Raw genomic sequence first — 26975 nt, 5'->3', positions numbered from 1 at the left:
TGGGTGGATGTTACACTGTGGAAATGAAGGAAGGTGAGTGCTATTTTAAATGGTTGTAGAAAATGAAAAACAGCAGGTGTATTGGCTGCATTTTTAGATAAATAGTTGTATCTGTTTACAAAATGTACAATTTATATTTGCATTTCAAGTTATAAACATTTACCCAACACGTCTGTGGTTTTTTTACAGTAAAAAATACTGCTAGGATTTTAGGTTCTTTGTGTGATTTCAGATCAGTAATAGTTACATTAATAGTAATAGTAATACTAATGCAGTATGTCAGTGAAAAAACAACTAAATTCAGTTGAGCTGAAAAGATACCAAACAAAGCAAGAGGAGGAAAAAATAAAATGAAACAATCTGAGGGTGAAATACAAACGTAAACTCAAAGGAGTCACAAATGTCCGGTTGTGTTTCAGACCTCAGAGGGTGAATCCAACAAATCATGAAAAATGAGGTTTACATGTTTGTTCATGACAGTGCAGATTTCTGACATTTTGTGTCATTTAAGCTGTAACAATGTGACAGTTTTCTAACAAAAACAGTGAAACTTAAGTTAGACTTGTGTTTGTAAATGAAGCGCCCCATGTTGTGTAGCTTTCTGGAGTTTATACTTATTGGGCTACATATGTATTTAATATACAGGCTGTACAGTACATAACATCAAAACTCACATGTTTCATGTAACTAAAGTGTGTAATCATGTGGGTACAGACAATAATTAAGTTATAGACTATATTTATATGAAAAACGTGCATACTTACTGCATTTGAATCATTTTAACCACATGTAACCACCTGCATATGTGTTTGGAGGAAAAGGCTTTGATTTTGCCACCCTAAGAAAATTTCTCTAGAGCCGCCCCTGACCATTTCACAGGATTTGCATTTAAAGATGCAACAAGACTAAAATGGTTAGGGTCAGGAGGTCAAAGGTCAGAGCTCCTGTGGGTCTGAGGGCGGCCTCACGCTGGAGAAGGATGAAGGAGTCTGACCTGAGCCAGTGTTTGACATGAACACATCAGCACTGCTGTCAGTGAGCCTAACGACAGCCGTTAGCATCATTTCAGTGTTTCAGTCATAAAAACACTTCCTGTCACTGTGGTGGTTACAGTGACATCATGCAGTTTGTGCTTTGACCTCCAGAGGGCGACAAATCAGCACAGACAGAGAGCTCCATTCAAACTTTGCTGCCATCAGGAATAATTCTTCAAATATAATCATCAGTGTTTGAGCAGTTATGATATCAGGGACAATCTAGACATGTGTGACAATACTGAACATGTCACATGACACACCTCAAACATCATGTGATCCACTCTCAGTCTGCACTTTCATTCATGACTTCAACAGGTTGAAATGAGCTTTGAAGAAACATTCAGTGAAATAAATCTTTCATGGATTCATGTGAGCAGCAGATGAACTTTGTACCAACAACATCTTCAATAACAGAGTCTGAATGAAGCTCAGGTGTTGATGCTGCTCCCTGATTGGACGCTTGCTTTCAGCTCTGCTCTCAGTCTTTACTGCACAGGTGAAGGTAGAAAGTGTGACTGGATCTATAGACTGGAAACAGAGAAACATGCTGAACATTTGAAGCTTTGCAGCAGAAATGTTCATGTTACAAATACAGCAGAGCTGATCTGGGATCAGTGTGTTCACACCTGCAGCTACAACAAGGTTTCATGTCTCCACACGTCAGCATGTGAACTTTACTCTGACTCAGTCTGAGCAGTCAGACGGCATATTTTTAAAGTTAACACATCAGCACACACAGAGCTGAGCCCCTCCCACCTGTGCTGAGTTTCAGGTGGAGCCCCGCCTCCTTCCAGGAAGCAGCTCACCTGTGTGTCCGTGTTTAGTGTCCAGGTGTGGAGTGGAGCTTGTTGTTGGTGTGTGAAGAAACTGTAAGTTTGCTTTGTTTCCTCCTTTAACAGTTTGTCTTTAGGAACTTTACTGTTTGTTCAGCTCGTGTTTGATTTCTTCACACAACAAACTGTGTGTGTTTGTATTTCCGGTCTCTCCATTAAAGTCAGTGTGTAATGTTTCCTGGCTAACATCAGCTGTGTGCAGCTTAGTTCAGCACAAATCTGCCGCTCCATAGTTCACGGTAACGGACTCACAGCTGGACCAACGAGGCCGAGTGTGTCCGCCACTCTGAGCTACGTTCGTGTTTGTGTACTTGTAGTTTGTACTTTGAGTTCACTCAGAGCCCACAGAGGACACAGCGTACGTGATGACGTCACAGCCCTTTACCTCCTTTACTGTCACTGTGATTAATATTTACACACGAGACACCTGCAGAGCTCTGACGCTAAGCTAGCACACAGCATGCTAACACTAAGCTAACACTAAGCTAACGCTAAGCTAACACTAAGCTAACGCTAAGAGTTCTTACAGACACGAGTTAAAAAGCTGCTTTTAGTTTGTGATCAGAGTCCAGGACTGAGAGCAGCAGCAGAGCTGATGGATGATGAATTACTGGATGGAAGAAGCTTCTCATTAGCAGTGAATCAGTGTGTGTCAGTGAATGCATCGTGTGTGCTTCAGGCTCCATCTAGTGGACTGATAGCAGAGCGGCTGATGGCAGCTTCCTCTGCCTCACACTGCTGTCTGACTGCATCCAGCTGACACTGAGATGAAGCAGGAAAGAAGCAGCTGATATTTGGACAGCACACATGATGAAAGGAGGATTTCAGCTGATGTGCACATGAATGATTTGTGTTTCCTCTGCAGGTAGAAAGTGTGTGTGAGCTGATGTGAATTGAGCAGCATGGATCAGTGTGAGGACAGAGAGGAGGGAGCCCCTCCCTCTAAAAGCACTCTGTGTGGGGAACATGAGAGCCAGACCAAAGCTCAGAGGTGAGATGACCATCTCTAACTGTCCATGACTCTTCTCCATGTCACAGCTCAGCACTCACATCACTGCTGCATCATTATTCACAGGAACCAGCCTGGACCTCCACCCAGCTCTGTGTCCTGTGAAAGTAACTCAGTCAAAGATGCCATTAAGAGATTTGAGCAAAGACAGTCAGCTGAGAAAAGGTAAGCTAACACCAATAATATCAGCTGATATGTGATGAGAATTTTACTGAAGATTTATAACTTTTTCAGGATCCATCAGAGACTCAAAGCTGGACCTCGACCCAGCTCTGTGTCCTTACAGAGTGACGGGTCTAAAGGTCATCCCATTGATTTTAAAGTCCAGCCTGTGTCTGCTGCAGAGAGGTGAGCTGTTAGCAACATGAACTCTTTGATTAAACTGCTTGATGTTGTTGGATATAAACTACAAACACGTCGTTCCCTCAGTCCCATTTAAACTGTCTTTTAAAACAAGCCTTTGGTTTCTAAACAACTGAAAAACCCACTTCAGCAAACAGGAAGTGATCAGAGCGTCCGTCCACTTCCTGTCAGGCCCTGCAAACATTTCATATTGAAGAAAAAGTAGTTGATATCTCACATTTTTACTCCACCACATTCAACCATTTTGACATTTTACAGCATGAAACTCTTGTCACATGACTCCTGTTATGTTATAGAGTCATGTGACCACCAGGGAGGGATTTGTATGGATGAAACACATTCAAATCAATCTGATTCATCAATGGAAACATTTTTGGTGTAAATGCAGCAACACTGAAAACGCTGAAGATAAAAACACAACAGATGAAATATGAACAAATCGAGGCTTTGAATACACGTGTGTGTGTTTGAGACACAGAGATAAATGGATTGTGTGTCTGTCCTATTGCTGCGTGAGGGTTTTATTGTAGATTTTGTGCGTGTACACTTTTGACCACGAAGGTGTTGAAAGGGCGTAAAACAGTTGGAGGCACCAGAGTGAACACTAGTGCTGTCAGTAGATTAAAACATGACTAATTAATGACACAATCTTCTGTCATTAATCCTGATTAATCACAATTACTTGATCAATAGCTGCAGTTACATTTTTCCAACTTTATATTTAAGCCTGTAACAGACGTTTACACCATATAATGAAGTCAATGCAGAATAAACACAAAGAATGTTAAACGCTTCAATTCAAAGAGACTTTGAATAGTTTTCAGTCTTTAACTCAGCTTCTCTGCTGTAAATACAACTTTGTAACAAACATATATACTAAAAGCTAAGTGTGCACTAATATATAATAATATATAATCTATATTACTGCTGTTAATGAAAAATGTTTAATCAGACTCATCACAGGGTTACTGTGGATTAATTTGGATTAATCACCATTAAACATCATTTTTAATGTAAACGAATCAAAGTTCATTTCATGAGCAAACAGACTCGAGAGAAAAGGGCAAATTTACACACTTAACATGTTTATTGAACATGTAAACATTGATAAACCTCCTGAATGAGCCGACCCCCCCAGGGACAGTCCTGCATGCTAATGATGGGCTCTGCTCTGTACCTGCAGGATTCTGTCAGCCACAAACTCCTCAGCTGATCCTGAATCTGAGCCCATCTGTCAAAACAATCATTTTCTTCACAGGTCTGTGGAGGTGGCACTGATCCTGCAGCAGTCTAACACTCTCTGTCACTCTTCTTCAAGTCTTTGACACGAGGAACCAAAAACTATGTCATTAACAACACTAACAGGTCTGCAGTTTGTCCACTTGGCAGTTGTGTCATCAGTGCTTTGCATCGTTGTGATATTTTAAGCTGGAAGTGCTTCGGTGAAAAGAAAATTCCTTCTGTCACGATGTGCAGAATCCTTCATGTTGGTCGGCTGGTCCGTCTTGTTATTTTTTAATACTCAAACTTTCCATCGGGAGGTCAGTGTGTGTTTGTCATCTTCCATATTGAGCTGATTGGTTTCAGCTTCCATCACTAACAGATGTGCTGCACATCTGCACGTGTGCAAAGGTAACTCTACTCGGACAAACTGCTCGAAGTGCGTTGATAGAAACATTTCAGGGATTTTGAGTCGTTCTGCTCTCCAGATGTGTCGTGTTAAAGGTTTTTTATCATGTTAATCATGATAACAGATGAACCCCTAACCCTACATGTTAATTTTGACAGCACTGGTAAATCCTTTTTAATGTTCTTCTGTCAGATCATTGATTAGACTCGACTCCAAATACGAGACTCAGAAAACTCAAATGAAAACTCAAATCAAAGCAATGAGAAAAGGACCTCTAATGTTAGAATGAAAACATATGGAAGTGGTCAGGTTTCAAACACTCGATGAATCTACTGCACAGTTACATTCAGGGACCTGTGGCCTCCTGAGAGCATTAGTTGATGGTTCATCACAGTTTTCTCAAAGTTTCCTCTGAGCTTCTGCAGCATCATCACTTCCATCACTGATGAAAGAAAGTTCATAGAAAACAGAAAATATATCTTCAGAATCTGAGAGTCTAAAACTTGACAGACTTGATTCAGATGAAGTTATTTGAGCAGAAACTCCTGGATCTTTATCCTGTGTTGATCTGATCCTTCATGGTTCTTCCACAGAGTGGACCAGCAGAGCTCAGAGGTTCCCAGTGGTCAGTCTGCCCAGCAGCATCAAACACAGCTGGACTCCATATTTATGGTCTGTACATGTACAACAACTACTTTATTATTAATAATAATGCATTTATTTATAGGTCCCTTTCAGAACACCAAGGACTCTGTGGACTAAATGACCAAAAGAAACAAACTTTGAAATCAGACGGTGCAAATATGATCACAGGGAAACGTTTTAAACATCGAGGCTTTAAACAGAAACCAAAGTGAAACAGTTTGTAGTCGAGATCAGTGGGAATGAAGCTGAATAACTGTTTCTTCAATATCTTTGAGCTCTTAAAAAAACAAAAACTAGCTGAAAGTCTGGCTGCTCTTATGAAAAGTACAGAGAAATTATGGGTCGCTCAACACTTGTGCACAATATAGGAGTTTAAATAAATCTGAAGAATAACTCAAAGTCCTACAATCATACTGATAAAGTCATCTACAGCTAACTATCCAAGTGGATTTGTTTAAGACAGCTCCATCTGCTGGTGGCCCTCTGCAGGTGCATGAAAGGGGCGTGTTTATAGTGAAAGTAGTAGAGAAAGTAAACCCCACGGGAAGGAGGAGGACTCTCAGCAGCTTCCAGCTCATATTCAGACATTTGACTTCTCACTGAAAGCAGCAAGTTTGAGTGTCTGTACCTTAGTTAGAAGAGATAACATGTCAGTAGTAATTAGAGTTGATTGAGCAATGCTGTCCTTATAATGTAGTTTATGATTTTTATGGACAAGTCCAGTTTTTCTGTAGAGCCTCTCAAGTTGGTGACAGCAGCAGTGGAAGTTCACGTGTAAACCAGAGCAGCAAATCAGGTCCAAATGTGTTGTTCACAGTGAGTGGGATCATCATTGGCTGCTATGTTAACCTCCTGCAGCAGGATGTCTTTGGTCAGAGAATGGATAGATCACTAAGTCATTGTTGAGTTTAGGGAGACAGTAGACAGTTGGAGGAGGTTCAGCCAGTTGACACACAGTAGATAAAATAACTGAAGGCAGGAGCAGACACCTGTATGACTTTCCACCTCTCACATAGATTATTGTCCCTGGGCAGCGCCACAGGGCTGGTAGATGTAAACAAAGCTGGAGGAGAGGATTGATTCATCTGAGAAAAGTCACAGAGTTGTGTCTTGATGCTCAATCATCCAGGTACGTAAATCCCAAAAAGCTTGATTCTGTTCATCTGGATGTTTTCAGAGGGAGAAACGTTTCATCATCATCAGGTGACTTCTTCAGTCTCAGCTGACTGCAGGTTTCAATCTTATAAACAGGACATTTGTATGACTGAAACCAGCCCACTGAAGGAACAATGGGCTGGGAGGTCAGTTCATTGATCATTGGTACGCATATTGTCAGGACCATTGATCAATGGTTGTTGATCAATGGTCATGAGTCCAGTTCACAGAGAGCTGGGGAATGGCTGCAATCACAGCATGTAAGATGGTGACAGTTGTACCCTTAGGCCCCTCCTCCATTCAGAGATGGTCTTTCCTTTTCACATAAATGGCCTCCTTGACTCCGCCCTCAAACCAGCGTTCACATTTACTCAGGACCTTCTTGATGTGAAGTTCTTCTGCTTCGCTGGCTGCTGTGTCTGTGGGGATGGTGTTTGTTCTGTGTTGTAGTGTCCTGATGACGCCCAGTTTGTGCCCCAGTGGATGATGAGAGTCAAACCTTAAATACTGATCTGTATGTGTAAACAGAGTGAACCTTTAAGACCAGTTGTCTGTACGATCAACTCAGTCACCTGAAACATCTCCAAGTTTCTGGCTTTGATCATCAACCTGTTGGTAGTTCAGCTCTGAACACCAGTGAAATGTTTCTCCCACTGAAATCGCTGCATTCATATGAACAGCATCAACGTTTTGGGATCATGGAGTTGTGGACAAAGTCTCAGTTAATCAGATAAAGTCAAACCTATAATTGGTGAAGAGGTCGCGGATGATATGCCCCTTGATCGTAAAGAAGTGGACGTTGTGTGGACTAAAGTTCAGAGTGGTGGGTCATTCATAAAGTATTCTGTTCCAGCTGCTGGAGGACAACATCATCACTTTTGTGAAGAACGAGCTGAAGAAGATCCAGAAGGCTCTGAATCCAAATAAGCCCCAGTGCTTGGGGTTTCAGAGGGAGGATGATGAGCAGAGGAGAAACAGCAGAGAGGCATTTGTGAAGATCACAGTGGACTTCCTGAGGAGAATGAAGCAGGAGGAGCTGGCTGACCGTCTGCAGAGACGTAAGAGGATTTATCTAAAGATTTAAGCTGCTGGATAAATGAGACACTTGTGACACCAGTGTGTTCAGTCATTTCTCAGTGGGTCAGAAATTGTCATCAGCATTTTGTAAAATATGATTGTTAAAGTTGTATTTTTATTATTATTATTCAGAACTTCCAGCTGCTGTTTGTCATCGTAACCTTAAGTCTAAGCTGAAGAAGAAGTTCCAGTGTGTGTTTGAGGGTATCGCTAAAGCAGGAAACCCAACCCTCCTGAATCAGATCTACACAGAGCTCTACATCACAGAGGGAGGGACTGCAGAGGTCAATGATGAACATGAGGTCAGACAGATTGAAACAGCATCCAGGAAACCAGACAGACCAGAAACAACAATCAGACAAGAAGACATCTTTAAAGCCTCACCTGGAAGAGATGAACCAATCAGAACAGTGCTGACAAAGGGAGTGGCTGGCATTGGGAAAACAGTCTTAACACAGAAATACAGCCTGGACTGGGCTGAAGACAAAGCCAACCAGGACATCCAGTTCATATTTCCATTCACTTTCAGAGAGCTGAATGTGCTGAAAGAGGAAAAGTTCAGCTTGGTGGGACTTGTTCATCACTTCTTTACTGAAACCAAAGAAGCAGGAATCTGCAGCTTTGAAGACTTCCAGGTTGTGTTCATCTTTGATGGTCTGGATGAGTGTCGACTTCCTCTGGACTTCCACAAAACTACAATCCTAACTGACCCTAGAAAGTCCACCTCAGTGGATGTGCTGCTGATAAACCTCATCAGGGGGAAACTGCTTCCCTCTGCTCGCCTCTGGATAACCACACGACCTGCAGCAGCCAATCAGATCCCTCCTGACTGTGTTGGCATGGTGACAGAGGTCAGAGGGTTCACTGACCCACAGAAGGACGAGTACTTCAGGAAGAGATTCAGAGATGAGGAGCAGGTCAGCAGGATCAACTCCCACATCAAGAAAGCTCGAAGCCTCCACATCATGTGTCACATCCCAGTCTTCTGCTGGATCACTGCTACAGTTCTGGAGGATGTGCTGGAAACCAGAGAGGGAGGAGAGCTGCCCAACACCCTGACTGAGATGTACATCCACTTCCTGGTGGTTCAGGCCAAAGTGAAGAAGGTCAAGTATGATGGAGGAGCTGAGACAGATCCACACTGGAGTCCAGAGAGCAGGAAAATGATGGAGTCTCTGGGAAAACTGGCTTTTGATCAGCTGCAGAAAGGAAACCTGATCTTCTATGAATCAGACCTGACAGAGTGTGGCATCGATATCAGAGCAGCCTCAGTGTACTCAGGAGTGTTCACACAGATCTTTAAAGAGGAGAGAGGACTGTACCAGGACAAGGTGTTCTGCTTCATCCATCTGAGTGTTCAGGAGTTTCTGGCTGCTCTTCATGTCCATCTGACCTTCAGCAACTCTGGACTCAATCTGCTGGAACAAAAAACAAACAACCTCCAAGCGGTCTGTTATTTTTAGAAAAAAAGAGTCTCTTCACCAGAGTGCTGTGAACAAGGCCTTACAGAGTCCAAATGGACACCTGGACTTGTTCCTCCGCTTCCTCCTGGGTCTTTCACTGCAGACCAATCAGACTCTCCTACGAGGTCTGCTGACACAGACAGGAAGTAGCTCACTGACCAATCAGGAAACAGTCCAGTACATCAAGAAGAAGCTCAGTGAGAATCTGTCTGCAGAGAAAAGCATCAATCTGTTCCACTGTCTGAATGAACTGAATGATCGTTCTCTAGTGGAGGAGATCCAACAGTCCCTGAGATCAGGAAGTCTCTCCACAGATGAACTGTCTCCTGCTCAGTGGTCAGCTCTGGTCTTCATCTTACTGTCATCAGAAGAAGATCTGGATGTGTTTGACCTGAAGAAATACTCTGCTTCAGAGGAGGCTCTTCTGAGGCTGCTGCCAGTGGTCAAAGCCTCCAACAAAGCTCTGTGAGTACATTTGTACTCATGTCTTTACTTTTAACATCCAACTGTGTCAGTAATTTATTTCACCAGGTTTTCTGTCTTTGTATGAATTTGTATCCTAAAGTTTGGGGATTTCTCCAATACAACTGTAACCTCTTTGATGCCTCCAGAACTCGGTGTACTCGAGACGCTGAATTCACCATAAACTCTGATCATCACTGCTGCTGTTATGTTATCAGTCTTTGTTTAAACACTTAGGCTGCATGTGCCTGATGTTGTGATACTTTATCTTCACATGCATGCTCCTAGATACATTTCTACTGCAGGTCTATTTTTAGTCACAAATGTTGGTGAAACACTTGCTTTTACATGCATGGTGGGTCCTGCATTAAAGAAAGCATTTGAATTACTCAGTGAATCCTGGCAGCCAGAGAAACATCCTTAGTTCCACTTTAAACTAAACTCTGCTTCGGTCTTCCACAGTGTGTTTGTTGTTTCTTTGTTGTTGTTGGCCTGCTCTCTCCTCTCACTCCAATCTGGTTGCAGCAGATGTTTGTCCCTCCCTGAACCTGCAGACTTGGGTGCAGCACCTCAGTTCATCTTCAGTCTGAAACCAGCTGTTGTAGCTATATCCCCTCAAGCACACCTTCCCTGGTCATCTCTGCTGTGGTTGCTATAAAATGTAATCTTGATTTTAAAAAAAGAACAAAAAAAAGTAAACTAACGTCAGACTTGATGCCATTTATTGGCAGCATGGTGCCTGTTTGATGATAAACTGCAGCACAGTCTAAAGCAAACCTTCTGACTTTATTGACTCTATGCATGTATATATTCTTCCTGTTCACCTTGGACACACAACAGCTCTCTGTTTGTTGTTATTGGATCTAGAACACAATTCAGATCAGCCAACATATCCTAATCTAGATGATTTTAAAGGTGGTATCTGGGACGAAAAGTTAAAAATCAGCTTGGATGGCCTGTACTCTATGATGGCCTTTGTTGCACCACATTGAAGGTTAGAGTCGTGACTCCAGGGCCTGGATTGAGTCTGCCCAAGACCATTTCCTGTGTGTTATTCTCCTCACTTCTAGAATTAGAATTAGAATTAGAATTCAACTTTATTGTCATTGCACATGCACAGGTACAGGGCAACGAAATGCAGTTTGCATCCATCCAGAAGTGCTTTAGTGATATAGATATATTACAATATATATTAGCAAAAATATAGATATGTAAGTATATTACAGAAATGGGTCTATTATGTTATAATGTACACGGTATGAAGTATGTTGTAAATATTCTATAACTATAAGTATGTACAGGCTGTAGTGAGTACAAGCTATGTACAGGATATGAATATGAAATAAATAACTTTACAGAATCTGAGATATACAGCTATACAGAAATGGGAACCATGCAAGTTGTAAACAGTTGTAGGATTAAAAATTATCGAATGTACAGAATGATTATTTACACAGAGCTATACAGTAGTGCAGTTAAAATAAGTGAGATATAATTCCTACAGAGGCTATATAAAGTGCTAGTGGTTGTGAGTGGTGGTTCAGTCCATGTTATTATTGTGTGTTTGAGGGTACGGTTGTCCATTGTGGGTGTGTGTATGTCCAGTCCATGTGTTAACGTGGGTCAGATGTCAGGAGGCAGAGTTCAGGAGTCTGACAGCTGTGGGGAAGAAGCTGTTCCGGTACCTGGTGGTCTTAGTCCGGAGGCTCCTGTGGCGCCTCCCAGAGGGCAGGAGGGTGAAGAGTCCATGTGATGGGTGACTGGGGTCTTTGATGATTTTCCCAGCCCTTTTCAGACACCGCTTCCTGTAGATGTCTTTTATGGCAGGAAGTGGTGCTCCGGCGATTCGCTGGGCAGTTTTCACGACCCTCTGCAACGCCTTCCGGTCCGAGGCAGAGCAGTTCCCGTACCAGACTGTTATACAGTTGGTCAGGATGCTCTCGATGGTGCAACGATAGAAGTTCACCAGGATGTCTGAGGACAGGTGGTTCTTCCTCAGAGTCCTCAAGAAGAAGAGGCGCTGGTGAGCCTTCTTGACCAGCTTGGAGCAGTTGGTCGTCCAGGTGAGATCCTCGGAGATGTGGACTCCCAGGAACTTGAAGCTGCTCACACGCTCCACAGCCGTCCCCTTAATGTGGATGGGTGGATGTGGATCAGCATTCCTCCTGTAGTCCACGATGAGCTCCTTGGTCTTCTCGGTGTTAAGCAGCAGGTTGTTTGTGTCACACCACTCAGCCAGACGATCCACCTCCTCCCTGTAGGCGGCCTCATCGTTGTCACTGATGAGGCCAATCACCGTGGTGTCATCTGCAAACTTAATGATGGTGTTGGAACCATCAGCAGGTCTGCAGTCGTGGGTGAAGAGGGAGTAGAGGAAAGGGCTCATCACACAGCCTTGTGGTACACCGGTGTTCATCGTGATTGTAGATGAGCAGTGGTTATCCAGCCGGACATGTTGGGGGCGGTTGGTCAGGAAGTCCAGTAACCATTTGCAGATGAGGGAGCTGATGCCCAGGTCTGTCAGTTTCCTGATGAGTTGTGAGGGGTGGATTGTATTGAATGCTGAACTGAAGTCTATAAACAGCATTCTGGCGTAGGTGTTGTTGTTGTCCAGGTGTGAGAGGACAGTGCGATGGAGACTGCATCCTCTGTGCCCCTGTTCTTGCAGTATGCGAATTGGTGGGGGTCCAGGGTGGGGGGGAGACAGGATTTGAAGTGTGCTAGGACCAGCTGCTCTATTTAATTCAATTCAATTTTATTTATATAGCGCCAAATCACAACAAAAGTCGCCTCAAGACGCTTCATAGATACAGAGAAAAACCCAACAATCATATGACCCCCTATGAGCAAGCACTTTGGCAACAGTGGGAAGGAAAAACTCCCTTTTAACAGGAAGAAACCTCCGGCAGAACCCAGGCTCAGGGAGGGGCGGCCATCTGCTGCGACCGGTTGGGGTGAGAGAAGGAAGACAGGATAAAGACATGCTGTGGAAGAGAGACAGAGGTTAATAACAGATATGATTCAATGCAGAGAGGTTTGTTAATACATAGTGAGTGAGAAAGGTGACTGGAAAGGAAAAACTCAATGCATCATGGGAATCCCCCGGCAGCCTACATCTATTGTAGCATAACTAAGGGAGGATCCAGGGTCACCTGGTCCAGCCCTAACTATATGCTTTAGCAAAAAGGAAAGTTTTAAGCCTAATCTTAAAAGTAGAGATAGTGTCTGTCTCCCGAATCCAAACTGGAAGCTGGTTCCACAGAAGAGGGGCCTGAAAACTGAAAGCTCTCCCTCCCATTCTACTTTTAAATACTCTAGGAACAACAAGTAGGCCTGCAGAGCGAGAGCGGAGCGCTCTAATAGGGTGATATGGTACTACAAGGTCATTAAGATAAGATGGGGCCTGATTATTTAAGACCTTGTATGTGAGGAGCAGGATTTTGAATTCAATTCTGGATTTAACAGGAAGCCAATGAAGGGAAGCCAAAACAGGAGAAATATGCTCTCTCTTTCTAGTCCCTGTCAGGACTCTTGCTGGAGCATTTTGGATTAGCTGAAGGCTTTTCAGTGAGTTTTTTGGACATAATAATGAATTACAGTAGTCCAGCCTGGAAATAATAAATGCATGAACTAGTTTTTCAGCGTCACTCTGAGACAGGATATTTCTAATTTTAGAGATGTTGCGCAAATGGAAGAAAGCAGTCTTACATATTTGTTTAATATGTGCGTTGAAGGACATGTCCTGGTCAAAAATGACTCCAAGGTTCCTCACCGCGTTACTGGAGGCCAAGGTAATGCCATCCAGAGTAAGAATCTGGTTAGATACCATATTTCTAAGATTTTCAGGGCCGAGTACAATAACCTCAGTTTGATCTGAATTGAGAAGCAGAAAGTTAGCGGCCATCCAGGTCTTTATGTCTTTAAGACATTCCTGCAGTTTAACTCATTGGTGTGTGTTATCTGGCTTCATGGACAGATAGAGCTGGGTGTCATCAGCATAGCAGTGAAAATGTATGCTATGTCTTCTAATGATACTGCCTAAGGGAAGCATGTATAATGTAAACAGAATTGGTCCTAGCACTGAACCCTGTGGAACTCCATAATTAACCTCAGTGTGTGAAGAGGACTCTCCATTTACATGCACGAATTGGAGTCTATTAGATAGATATGATACAAACCACTGCAGCGCAGTACTTGTAATACCTACAGCATGTTCTAATCGCTCTAATAGGATATTATGGTCAACAGTATCGAACGCTGCACTGAGGTCTAGCAGGACAAGCACAGAGATGAGTCCACTGTCAGAGGCCATAAGAAGATCATTTGTAACCTTCACTAAAGCTGTTTCTGTGCTGTGCTGAGCTCTGAAACCTGACTGAAACTCTTCAAATAAACCATTCCTCTGCAGATGATCTGTTAGCTGTTTGACAACTACTCTTTCAAGGATTTTTGATATGAAAGGAAGGTTGGAGATTGGCCTATAATTAGCTAAGACTGCTGGGTCTAGAGATGGCTTTTTGAGTAAAGGTTTAACTACAGCCAGCTTGAAGGCCTGTGGTACATAGCCGATCATTAGAGATAGGTTGATCATATTTAAGATCGAAGAATTAATTAATGGCAGGACTTCTTTGAGCAGTTTTGTAGGAATGGGGTCTAAAAGACACGTTGATGGTTTGGAGGAAGTAATTATTGAAGTTAACTCAGAAAGATCAATTGGAGAAAAAGAGTCTAACTTAACATCAATGGTACTAAGAGTAACTGTAGATAATATTACATCTGTGGGATGATTATTGGTAATTTTTTCTCTAATGATAAAAATTTTATTTGTGAAGAAGTTCATGAAGTCATTACTAGTTAACGTTAAAGGGATGGTTGGCTCAAAAGAGCTCTGACTTTTTGTCAGCCTGGCTACAGTGCTGAAGAGAAACCTAGGGTTGTTCTTATTTTCTTCAATCAGTGATGAATAGTAAGATGTTCTGGCTTTGCGGAGGGCTTTCTTATAAAGCAGCAAACTATTTCTCCAGGCTAAATGATGATCCTCTAGATTTGTGACACGCCATTTCCTCTCCAGATTACGAGTCATCTGCTTTAGGGTACGTGTTTGAGAATTATACCACGGAGTCAGGTACTTCTGATTTGAGGCCTTAGTTTTCACAGGAGCTACAGTATCCAGAGTCGTACGTAGTGAGGAGGTGAAATTATTAACAAGAAAATCGACCTCTGTTGGGGTAGCGTTCAGATAGCTGCTCTGCTCTGTGTTGGTACAGGGCATTGGAGATGATAACAGTGGGTGGATTATATTCTTAAACTTAGTTACAGTGCTTTCAGAAAGACATCTACTTTGATAAAGTCTACTCTTCACCGCTGTGTAATCAATTATTGTAAATGTAAATGTTATCAGGAAATGATCAGACAGGAGAGGGTTTTCAGGAAACACTGTTAAATGTTCAGGTTCGATGCCATATGTTAAAACAAGATCTAGAGTGTGATTAAAGTGGTGGGTGGGTTCTTTTACATTTTGAGAGAAACCAATTGAGTCTAATAACAGATTAAATGCCATGTTGAGGCTGTAATTTTTAGCATCTACATGGATGTTAAAATCACCCACAATAATTATTTTATCTGAGCTCAGAACTAAATTAGATATAAAGTCTGAGAAATCAGACAGAAACTCTGTGTAAGGCCCAGGTGGACGATAGATGATAACAAGTAAGACTGGTTTCTGAGTTTCACAGCTGGGGTGGACAATGTTAAGCATCAGGCTTTCGAATGAATTAAAAGTCTGTCTTGGTCTTTCATTGATTAATAGGCTGGTGTGAAAAATTGCTGCCACACCGCCCCCTCGGCCTGTGCTTCGAGATTTCTGGTAGTTAGAATGACTCGGGGGTGTTGATTCATTTAAACTAACATAATCATCCTGCTGCAACCAGGTTTCTGTAAGGCAGAGTAAATCAATTTGTTGATCAATTATTAAGTCATGTACTAACAGAGACTTGGAGGAGAGAGACCTAATATTTAATAATCCACATTTCACTGTTTTACTCTTTGGTTCAGATGTGGATACTGTATTGTTCTTTCTTTGTGATTGTTTATGTTTAAGTTGTTTGTTGCTGGTTTTTAGTTTGTTTTTTGTCTTTTTGGAAGCTGACACAGTCTCTATGGAGATGGGTTTTTGGGGGGGTAGCAGGAGGAGAGAAGCTGCAGAGAGGCGTGTAAGACTGCAACTCTGCTTCCTGGTCCCAACTCTGGATAGTCATATTTTGGGGGGTTTAATAAATTTGTCCATATTTCTAGAAATGAGAGCTGCTCCATCCAAAGTGGGATGGATGCCGTCTCTCCTAACAAGACCAGGTTTCCTCCAGAAGGTTTGCCAATTATCTATGAAGCCCACATCGTTTCTGGGACACCACTCAGACAGCCAGCAATTTAAGGAGAACATGCGGCTAAACATGTCACTCCTGGTCTGATTGGGGAGGGGACCAGAGAAAACTACAGAGTCCCGACATTGTCTAAGCACTTAGTGATGATGGGGGTGAGTGCTACTGGGCGGTAGTCATTGAGGAAAGATGGGTTGGAGTTTTTGGGTATCGGGACGATGGAGGTGGATTTGAAGCAGGCCGGTACCACAGCGTGGGCCAAGGACAGGTTGAATATGTCTGTCAGCACTCCTGCAAGCTCCCTAGAACACGCTCTGAGAAGACGCCCGGGGATGCCATCCGACCTGCAGCCTTGTGGACATTGATCCTACATCGGTGGGGGAGAGAGTCAGAGGTTGGTGGTCTGGCGTCACGTCTACTTTGGTTGTGGTTGTGGGGTTCCCTCGCTCAAAATGAGCATAAAAGTTGTTGAGCTCATTGAGGAATGAGACATCAGAGGATGCGGGGGAGGGTTTGGTGGTCCTGTAGTCTGTAATGGTCTGGAGTCCTTGCCACATGCGTCGGGGGTTGGAGTTGGAGAAGTGTTCTTCTACCTTCTTTTTGTAATGGTGTTTGGCTTTTTTGATGCCCTTCTTTAGATTAGCCCTGGCTGTGCTGTAGGCGTGTGCATCTCCTGACCTAAAGGCAGTGTTGCGGGCCTTCAGGAGGAGACGAACATCCCGGTTCATCCAAGGCTTCTGGTTGGGGTACAAGGTGATCCGTTTCTGGGTGGTGACACTGTCTGTGGTTTCGGAGATGTAATCCAGTACAGATGAGGCATACTGGTCCAGGTCTGTGTGGGTGAACATATTCCACTCTGTGTTTTTAAATCTGTCCTGGAGCACTGCGTCTGTCCCCTCTGGCCACACTTTAATTGTCCTCACAGCCGGTTTCACACGTTGGATGAGTGGTGAATACCTAGGTGTGAGGAACAGGGAGAGATGGTCCGATTGTCCAATGTGGGGGAGGGGTGTGGCTTTGTAGGCTCCAGCCAGGTTGGAATACACATGGTCTAAAGTCTTGTCTCCTCTGGTGTGGCAGGAGACATGTTGGTGGAATCTGGGGAGGACTGTCTTTAAGTTGGTGTGGTTGAAGTCGCCAGCAACAACAAAAGCAGCCTCGGGGTGTTTATTCTGGTGTTTGTTAATGGCTGCAGAAAGTTCTTTCATGGCCAACCTAGCATTAGCGTCGGGGGGGATATACACGGCAGTGAGTATATTCTCCCTCCCTTCCTGTATTCTCTGTCCTATACAGTGAAGACAAAAGGCCTCAAGTTGTGAAAACTCTTCCCCTTCATCATCTTCCAAATCATCTCTCTCATCTAAAATCACCAGTATTCTCTGAGTAGTGAATCTTTTCAGAATCTTGAATGATAAGGATCCAAGTGGGTAAAGTTATTTATTTGTTGTGTTCCTATTTGCAGCTGGGATAGATTAAGAAAAACTATCGGCTGCCCAAATTACATCCAGTTTAGAAGACAAACATTGAGTGAAGTGTTTGTTTCATCATCCTTCACAACTCATCAACCAGGTGTCACAAACTGCAGCAGGACAGTACAAAGCATGTCATACTGGATGGCTGCAACAACCAGAGTTTTACATACCTTTGGTATATTACGTGACAGCATGAGCGTAATATTTACTGAACAGAGTCGTCTTCTGTAATCTTTTCAGATTCAGATTCAGAACACTGTATTTATTTTCAAGGGGCAATTAACATACTGACCTTGCCAACCGTACATACAATACACAAACATCACATTGGGGAGACGGGTCAGGCTAGGTAGCTGGCCGGTCAGCCGCTAGAGCAGGGACCCGGAACCGAACAGCAGAAAATGCACAACATCAGGAAGGATGAGGAGAAAAAAGAACTCCTCCCAGACTGAGCTCCAACAGGGAGATCAGTTTGAGAACAGACAAAAAAAATGACCTTAGCGCAGAGCAACTCTTAATACGCCATAGAAACACATGACAAGCAGCAGGGATGGGTAAAAGGTGAGAGACAGCCGGTGTAGACAGCGCATCCGGGCCTGCAGCATTTGCGCTGGTCCCCTCGACCCACCGTCTGCACCGGGAGGGGATAAGCATGCTTAGGATGGGAAGGAACAGTCTAAACACCGTCTGTTATCAGGGTGAGATTCGTTATGTTCAGCTCCAGCCTTGAGACCACAGCTGGCGCCGGTATGTTAGCCGCCTGAAATGATGGTCGTTTTCTTTGGTGCAAACAAGTGCATGTCAATTTCACAGCTGATCTAACAGTCCATCACTCGTCTCTCAATCTCCCGTTGGAGAGCCACGAGCTTCTCCGAGAGGTTATCGGTTTTGCGCTCAAAGAGCAAAGTCTGAGAACTCACGACCGCCATGAGCTGCTTCAAGATCTTATCCGTGCTGCGTTCAATGAGCCCATTTTGAGAAGTCACGACCCGTCCCATTGTTTCAGTCACAGCGGGCAGCCTTGTGGGGGTTTGAACAGCTGATTCCGCTTTCTTTAATCTTCAATAAGCCAGGGCCAAGCCAGCTCAGATCTTCAAGAACCCTTTGCTGCTGTGAATGTCCGTGCTGCTATATTTCAGGATCAGGCTCTAAATGTACAAATGGATCTGAGAAGATTTCCAATCATGTTTCTACTAGATTTAGTTTGTTTTCATGTCTTCTGACTCAGAAGGTGGAGCAGGTGGAGGTTACAAGGAGTAAGTGCTGCTATAGAAGAAGAGTTGTGTTTTAATGAAGCTATTTAGTTAACCAATAATTGTATTGCATGCTGGCATTAAAAATGTTTCATTTGACTGATTTAATTGTTTGTTTGTTTTCTTCCAGACTGAGTGGCTGTAACCTCTCAGAGAGAAGCTGTGATGCTCTGTCCTCAGTTCTCAACTCCCAGTCCTCTAGTCTGAAAGAGCTGGACCTGAGTAACAATGACCTGCAGGATTCAGGAGTGAAGCTTCTGTCTGCTGCACTGCAGAGTCCACATTGTACACTGGAAACTCTCAGGTCAGGATCCAAACATATCATTAAATGATATCATTGTATAAACAACCAAGCTTTATAGAATTGGCAGGTGAACTTTTCTTTATCTTTGGATTGCTTAGGAGATTCTTAATTACTGTCTGAAGATTTTTTTACAGTCACATATTTTGTTTTAATGGTCAAACAGAATTATTGTTCAGTTCAATGAGCAGGTAGCTGTGAGATTCATAATAATGAGGTATATTTGTATTAAAGATGACTAAACTTGAACAGTAGCTGTGAGTTACTTTGTTTACTCATGTGTGCTGATGTTGTGAGTAATTTAAAGCTGAAGTAAACTTGTAATGAGTTTAATAGAGTTTCTGAAGTAAGTGTACTTGGAGATATTTATGTATTTACTAAAGTCCAGGAGCAGGAGGCTGTGTGTAGCATAGAGGAACCCAGACCTCAGCTTTGTCTCCTGGTTTCTGTTGCTGCTGTTACAGTTTCCCCTCATTGTTCCCTTCAACAGTCTCCTCACTGTAACAAATCAAAGTGTTACTGTATAGATTCACGTCTGAATGTTGCCATGTGCTATTAAAGCTAAAAGCGATGTTTCATACACCCACGTGGTTCAGTCACACAGTAACTGATGGTAAATAATGTTTGTGTTGAGCACATTGTGCAGGTCAGCTGCTCCACACAGATCTCAGGTTTACATGCTGGAACAGTTTGTGATCATGAAGGATAAACCTCACTTCCTCTTTGTTTCATACAGATGTGACATGAACAATAACACATTCATGAAATCCTTTTAGGAACACAAACACTATTGTAGCTGGAGAATATATTTGAATGTAGGATAATGTAGGGGATCATAAACAACAGCAATAACTAACCACCACCTCACCATTTGGGTTGGTAGCTGCACGTTGATTGATGAAGTCATTTTCTTCTTCCTCCATTTCTACCTTATTAACATCAGATTAAAAGCTGCACAGAGACAGGCCCTGGACATGTTTAGCCTAGCTTAGTACAAGGACTGGACATGGGGGAAACGGCTCTCATCACTGGATCAAAACATGAAAACAAATCTGAAGTAAAGTTTTGTTGAAGTGAACTGTGGTGGTGCCCAATGTTCCCTCTAAGCTGCGCTCGTGCAACTGCGCGCTGCTGGCACGGTCTCTGCGCACAGAAAATCTGTGTTGCACACAAAAAAAAATCAAATCTCAATTGAAATTAAAGTTAAATCTTCAACAATTCTGTTTTGCAGTGTTAGTCAGTGACTGGCTGCTCCCATATGGGATTAGAACGATGCCACCTTATCCCATAGTCCAGCCAATCACGCGATTCACATTCGTATATACGCAGCTAATCAACGTCGCTGACAGGCTATGACAGCGTCCTTATGTGCCAACACCGGTGTTATAGCGAGCAAAGTGGCTGATGATGAGGTGAAGCCACGTTAATGACAACGTGTACAACCATTGGAGATGTGAGCAGGACAGACGGAGCAACTGAGGGAAAAAGTGTGGACTTTATACCAGTTTTTAAATTGTGTTGATCGGCCACGTAAAACCAGAGTTATGATAAAATATCTGCAATGTTTGGTTTTCTTCCTGAATAGTATTGTTGTTTATAACAACGATAGTATTCAGTATTTATTGCAACAAACTTTGTTGTTTGCAAACTCAGTAACTTTTTTGAAGAAGTAACTATATAATTAATTGTCCAACATTGGTCATTATTTACTGTATTTTGCAGACAGAGTTACAGACTCTCTCCCAGACCACAGACTCATAATACAAGTCAGAGCTTTATAAAAATAGAAAAAATAAAGTTGTGTTTTCAAAATTGGAGTTGAAGTTATTTTTACTTCCAATAGTGTTAACATGCTACAGGTCATGAACAAGGTTGTTTTTAATTTTCATTGTAAGTGGGCTAAAGCAGTTAATTAACAGTAGTCTAACATAAATGTAAATGCTGTAATTTGATTACTTTAATAAACATGTAACTTGGATGCTGGCGTGACCACAGTGCACACGTCTGCTGTTGCTCACAGTGGTCCAAGGGACGCTCAGGGAGTTTGTGTGTTCGCTCAGACACATGAAACATTAGAGGGAACATTGGCGGTGACTGGCAGGGAAAAGGGGATTGATAAGACTTACTGTAAATATAATTATGTAAGTATTTAAAAAGGAACAACTAAAATGTTCCAGCTGAAAAAATGAAATCAGTTTCAGTTTATGAGCTCTGTTTGTTTTCTTTACAGTTCCAACCTTTTATATTGAAATGAGCAGCTCATACCTGTTTAGATGACCTGCATAAAACAATACAGAGCACATAGGGCTGAATATGGAAAGGAAGCATCACAGTACAGCTTCACTGAAGCCTTAAAGTCTCTGATATGAGATGAGAAATGAAGCAGCCAGAGCTTTTTCATGAGTGGAAATCTGTTAGTGGAGACTCGGCAGCAGAGGGGAGAAAGGCTGTAACACCACCACTTTACTCTGTTCTACCTGTCACATCATTTTATCAGGAAACAAATATGCTCATGTTTTTACTATGTTTGTCTTGAAGATGTAAGAAGATCACATGGTGCTTTTTATTATTGTGTTGGTTTGTTTCCTGTCTCTTGGATGGAGCCCAGCTGTGCGTGGACCCTGGGCCTGTGGTCAGAGTGTGTGCTGGATAATCCGGCCCAGGATGAGGCCAAACTAACATGGGATGAAATGTCTGTCACATATTCGAGCCCAATTTAAAAACATCCTCCATAAATATTGAATAATAACAATAATAATAAAGGGTCAGAAGATCACTCGTTGGAATGAAAATGATCTTGTAGTTTGTCTGCTTTAATAATGTGACTGGAAAAAAGGTGACTTCAAATATGTCCATTTCTTTCACACTTTACCTTTAAAAGTGAAGCCTTGTGGTTCCTGGAAGGAAAAACACGACTTTTTCAAGTCTTTTTCCTGTTTTTATGATAAATGTATGACTTTAATGTGAAACATTCAGAGTTTTTTCTCTTGTTGTGTTTGTTTGAAGCTGCTTCCTGTTGGCTTCAGCTGTTTGGAGTTTCCATTTTCTAAACTTCTACATTCTGAACCTTCTTCAGCTCTGAACAGATGATGAAACACTGAATGATTTCAAGCTCACACTTTGTCTAATAAACTTACATCTTTCATTCTTCATACAGATTGTTTGGCTGTGGTTTGTCAGAGATCAGCTGTGATTATCTGGCAGCAGCGCTGAAGTCCAACCCCTCGTATCCCAGAGTGCTGGACCTGAGTGGAACCTACAACAACCTGCAGGATTCAGGAGTGAAGCAGCTGTGTGTTCTTCTGGAGAATCCACGATGTCGATTTGAAACTCTGAGGTCAGTCACATGTTTTAGTTGTGCTGAGATGAATATGATGTGAAAGTTGTGCTGACACTGTGGATCAGTAGGCCCACACACCTCTATACAGGAAGTCTGGTTCTACTCTTTGTAGAACTTCTGATCCCTGATCCTCTGAGTCTGACTCAGTAGATAATGCAGAGTTCTGAGCTGATGTGGGTGAGAGGACTCAGGCAGCCTGACAGAGTTGATGTCCAGGTCTTCCCTGCTTGTCCTGATATACATAAACATGAGTATCCTTGCAGGTCAGATCTCATCAGTCACACCTGTTAGTGCAGCTCTCCTCTAGATTGTAGTGCTTGTTAAACTAGGATGATTTTAGGAGCCTGGACCGCAGATCTAAGGGAAGTTATGACTTGGAAAGGCCAAAGCAACCTATTAGAGGTGTTTGCACTAATAATAATAATACTAATAATAATAATAATAATACTACTACTAATAATAATAATAATAATAATAATAATGGATACTTTATTGATCCCCATGGGGAAACTACTTGTTTTTCTCTTCATTTGACCCATTCACTCAGTGAAGCAGTGGGCAGCCACTAAGCAGGCGCCCGGGGAGCAGTGTGTAGGGTACCTCAGGGTAGCAGTTAAGTGGATTCGAACCCCCGACCTTCCGATCATGGGGTGACCACTTTACCTACTGAGCTATCCCTGCCCCATAACATAGATTAATACTCAGATTTACATCTTTATTGTCTCACAAGGGGTTGAAAAGTGAATGTGCACAGAGAGGTTGGTGGTGAGACGGGCACTTCCAGCACTGTAGATGTGATCCAGCTCAGTGTTCATGGAAATAATCCAGAGAGCAGGATTCCTTGATGAATGTCACATCTTCTTAAAGTTATAATCCACAGGGAAAACTGTGAAACTGTCGATCTGATATCTACTCAACCAATCAGGTGTTTACATGCCCTTCACTGATCTCCAGCCCCACCTTATTATCAGTTTCTCTCTTTTACATCTGAATTATCTTCACTTCACATTTCAGTCAGTTCAGATTTCATTAGCACGTTCACTTTAGCATAATCCATTTTAATCCAAACACCTTTCTCTTTAAACTCTGTTTGTCAGTCACAGTATATCCAGTACAATCCTTTTTTTTCACTGCGTCACACACATTCAGAGATCAGAGTGTCCTGTGTGTGCTCTCATTCACTCACACTCACTCTCATATGGCTGAAGTCTGTTTGTACACAGGCTAATCTGGGACTCTCCACCATTTGACCCTAGAAATAAAGAAGCTTCTTGGATGAGAGGTGAAAGGCGAAACGTCTTCAAAAAACTTAAAGAAGTCCAGATGCCTTTTTTTCTAAGCTCTTTAGATAACTGCGAACCTTCACAAACGCCTCATCAGTGGGACTCTCAGAGCTACCAGCCCTTTGCTACAATCACAAAGCTCTTCATTGAAATCAATGATATCAAAGCTGGAATTATATGAGTCCAAGTCTTCTGCTGATTCAGCATCACATTCAACTTTGCTCCTTGTTCTGCATCCCCACCATGGACTTCATTCCTTTCCAAGCCAGCCTTGACTGTCCTTTATTCAACTCATCCTCTGCTTTACTTTTACACCTGATTTTAGCTGCTTTATCTCTCTTTTGACAAGTTTCTGTGCCTCAATCTTTTTCTTCTCTCCCTCATAACAAGACAGCTTCTTCTGACTGAGAACATGTTGGAGTGATTTACTAATCCAGGGCTGCTTATTGGGGAAAATACTTCCTGTTTCCAAAGTAATTCCCATTTTTCCCAGAAAGAAATGTAAGTAGAAATAAATGATCCAAGTGAGAACATGAGCCTTTAAAAAGGCTCTTCTGAGGCTGCTGCCAGTGGTCAAAGCCTCCAACAAAGCTCTGTAAGTAATTATGTGATCATAGCTTTAGTTTTTAAATGTTTATTCTTGTTAACACAGATCAGGTGGGAACAACTCAAATAAAATATCAAAAATATTAAGTGGTCATCGGTACTCAGTTTGTTCAATACTGGATACATTGGAGCACAAATTGTCCACATTTCTGAAATATTTCTGGGTGTAACTGTCACCAAAGTGCAATTTAGACCTGGCCTGTGGTTGTTATCTAAGTGATAATCATCAATTCTACTAAAACAAATTGTTACACCCCGGCCTAGGCAACCGGCATGCAACTCAGGAAAAATAGAAATAAGGGAAAAAGGGCCCCCAAGCTCACTGCTCTTAAGGAGGGCGAACTCATAAAAAAGACTAATACGGGCTTCCACAAAAATAATCCCAAAACGAAAGTATCAACAACTATTTTCTTTAAAGCAAAATACGATATTTATTTACATCACAACACAAGGCGCCAAACTATTTACAACGGGGGGGAAGATCGCGACCTTGACACACTGAAACACAGGGTTTAAATACCTAGGGGGAGCAATCAGGAAAATGGACAACAAGAGGGAAACACAGCTGGGGCAACGCAGAACTGACGAGAACAGGGAAACGTAAATTGAACACACTAAAATAACACAGACTTTCAAAGTAAAACAGGAAACACATAACAGTCACGCAAAAAACAAAACACTGACAACACCGAAACGTAACAAAATACAAAATAAAGAAATCTGACACATTCTGTTGATATCAAAAGCACACTGAACAATTCAGTGTTGTTTTACTGCTGTTCTCTCTTCACTTCTTCTCCTCTGATTCTCTCCACATGTTGCTCTGCATCAGTGCTCAGTTTCCTGACAAAACAAGATGAAATATTGCTAAATATAATAGTATCTCATTACACTTCAACATAAGTGTTTTATTTTTGTAATTGTTTATCTGTTATTTTTCAGACTGAGTCACTGTGACCTGTCAGAGAGAAGCTGTGAAGCTCTGGCCTCAGGTCTCAGCTCTCAGACCTCTAATCTGAGACAGCTGGACCTGAGTAACATTAACCTGAAGGATTCAGGCGTGAAGCTTCTGTCTGAAGGACTGAAGAGTCCACACTGTACACTGGAAACTCTCAGGTGAGATCAAGCATTTTTCTTTCATCAACTGACAGAATTAGCAGATTAATCAGGGCTCTAGAGTGCGACCAATTTGGTCGCAAATGCGACCAAATTTTTCAGTGGTGCGACTAAAAAAAATATATTTGGTTGCACCTGTGCAACCAACTGTTTGGGTAGCAAAAAAAAAAAAAAAAAATCTGCAACCTTCCCTGTGGTCAACAACAGACACACATTTTGCCCCTATCGTGGACTAAACCAATCAGAGATACTCAGGGGCGGGACCTCTCTGATTGGCTGTGGTCCAGTTGAAAGTGCAGGTGGAAGTGGGAGGTGAGTAGCTTGAATAAAGCGATATCAATTCATTAAATCCTGAATCGACTTTTAAATATAACTGTGTTTTGCCAGAAATGCCAGATTCTCAGATTAAAGCTCACAAAACCAGTTCAACAACAACCAAACAGCAAATGAGGTAGCAAATTAGGTACACGGACTCCACACAAAGACGTAAACACAGACCCGACGCGTCAGAATCAGCTTTGTCTTTCTCGGCTTTCTCACCCGACGGCCCGTAGACGGACACGCTGTCGGAGCTTAGCGAATCCGATGCGTCCGGTCCGCGCTGTGTTCACGTCTTTTTGTGCTGATTCTGAGCTGCAGGTTTTGTCTCTCCAACCAAAATTCACCGAGCTGAATTTTGCTGTTTTGTTTCCACGACTATTAAAATCGCACTTCATGCACAGCTAGCTCTCTCTATCTCTCTCTGTACTTCAAGAACAGTTTCCCGTCTCCAATCTCTGTTTTCTGTATTATTCATTCGCTTATTACCCACCAGTCTACCGTTGTTTACAGCGCTGTGGCTGCTGTCTTTTTCTTTTCTTCACTTAAATGACCTCGGACAAGAAAGCCTGTTTTTTCTGTTGTTCAATACTGAAGAAATTTAAACTTTATATGCAGAACATTGTAGAATATTTTTAAGGTTATCTGCTATAAAAAGCCAGACCAGGAAAATCTCCTTCATGTTTTTCTGTGTTTTATTCTCAGTTACTTTCACACAAAGGCATCTGCTGTGATGTTCACAATTCTGAGGAAGTCAGTGCTGATAAATGATCAGAATTATAATATTTCTGACTGTCTGAGGCTAAGTTGAATCGAATCGGGACTTTGAAAACCGGAATCGAATGGATTATAGAAATCAGTGATGATACCCAGCCCTAGTGAGCAGCCTAGGCACGACAGAAGTGGATGTAGCTGTAATAGGAAAAGAACTATTGCTAACTTTTCTGTTAAGTTAAGGCCTGATCCTTCTGAAATTCATAGCCAGTGCTCTGACACGGTGTCATCAGTCTTTGAATGCTGAAAAAGCACAGTGTATCCAGAAAAACACATTATATTATATAAATTATTATAAAATTTGTGTGCGCTTAACTTTTGTGCTGGTACGCCTAACTTTTGAAAGTTTGGCATACCGGTACGCCCATGGCAAAAAGTTAGTCTAGAGCCCTATTGATAATAAGGCAGTCCTCTAATAAAAGAGAAGTGGAGGTGTTTTGAAGGGCAACATACTCTTATGT

The 26975-nt window shown here is 42.3% G+C and overlaps 1 pseudogene across 1 annotated transcript; it reads left to right on the top strand.

Annotated features, from left to right (window-relative positions):
• Positions 1–1813: 1813 nt before the first annotated feature.
• On the top strand, positions 1814–25372 carry LOC146546174 (protein NLRC3-like; annotated as a pseudogene). Its single transcript, XR_014891025.1, has 10 exons — positions 1814–1906; positions 2736–2861; positions 2946–3044; positions 3114–3227; positions 5466–5544; positions 7526–7730; positions 7882–9677; positions 18907–19080; positions 22260–22414; positions 25249–25372. The product of XR_014891025.1 is annotated as a protein NLRC3-like (transcript).
• Positions 25373–26975: the final 1603 nt, after the last annotated feature.

The sequence above is a fragment of the Mchenga conophoros genome, unplaced genomic scaffold (assembly GCF_057382185.1).
Source record: "Mchenga conophoros isolate Kocher_MC1m ecotype Shallow Benthic unplaced genomic scaffold, M_conophoros_male_GT1.1 unmapped_scaffold_6, whole genome shotgun sequence".
Taxonomy (NCBI): Eukaryota; Metazoa; Chordata; class Actinopteri; order Cichliformes; family Cichlidae; genus Mchenga; species Mchenga conophoros.
The sequence above is the reverse complement of the archived record's forward strand: the minus strand, read 5'-3'. Positions and strand labels throughout refer to the sequence as shown.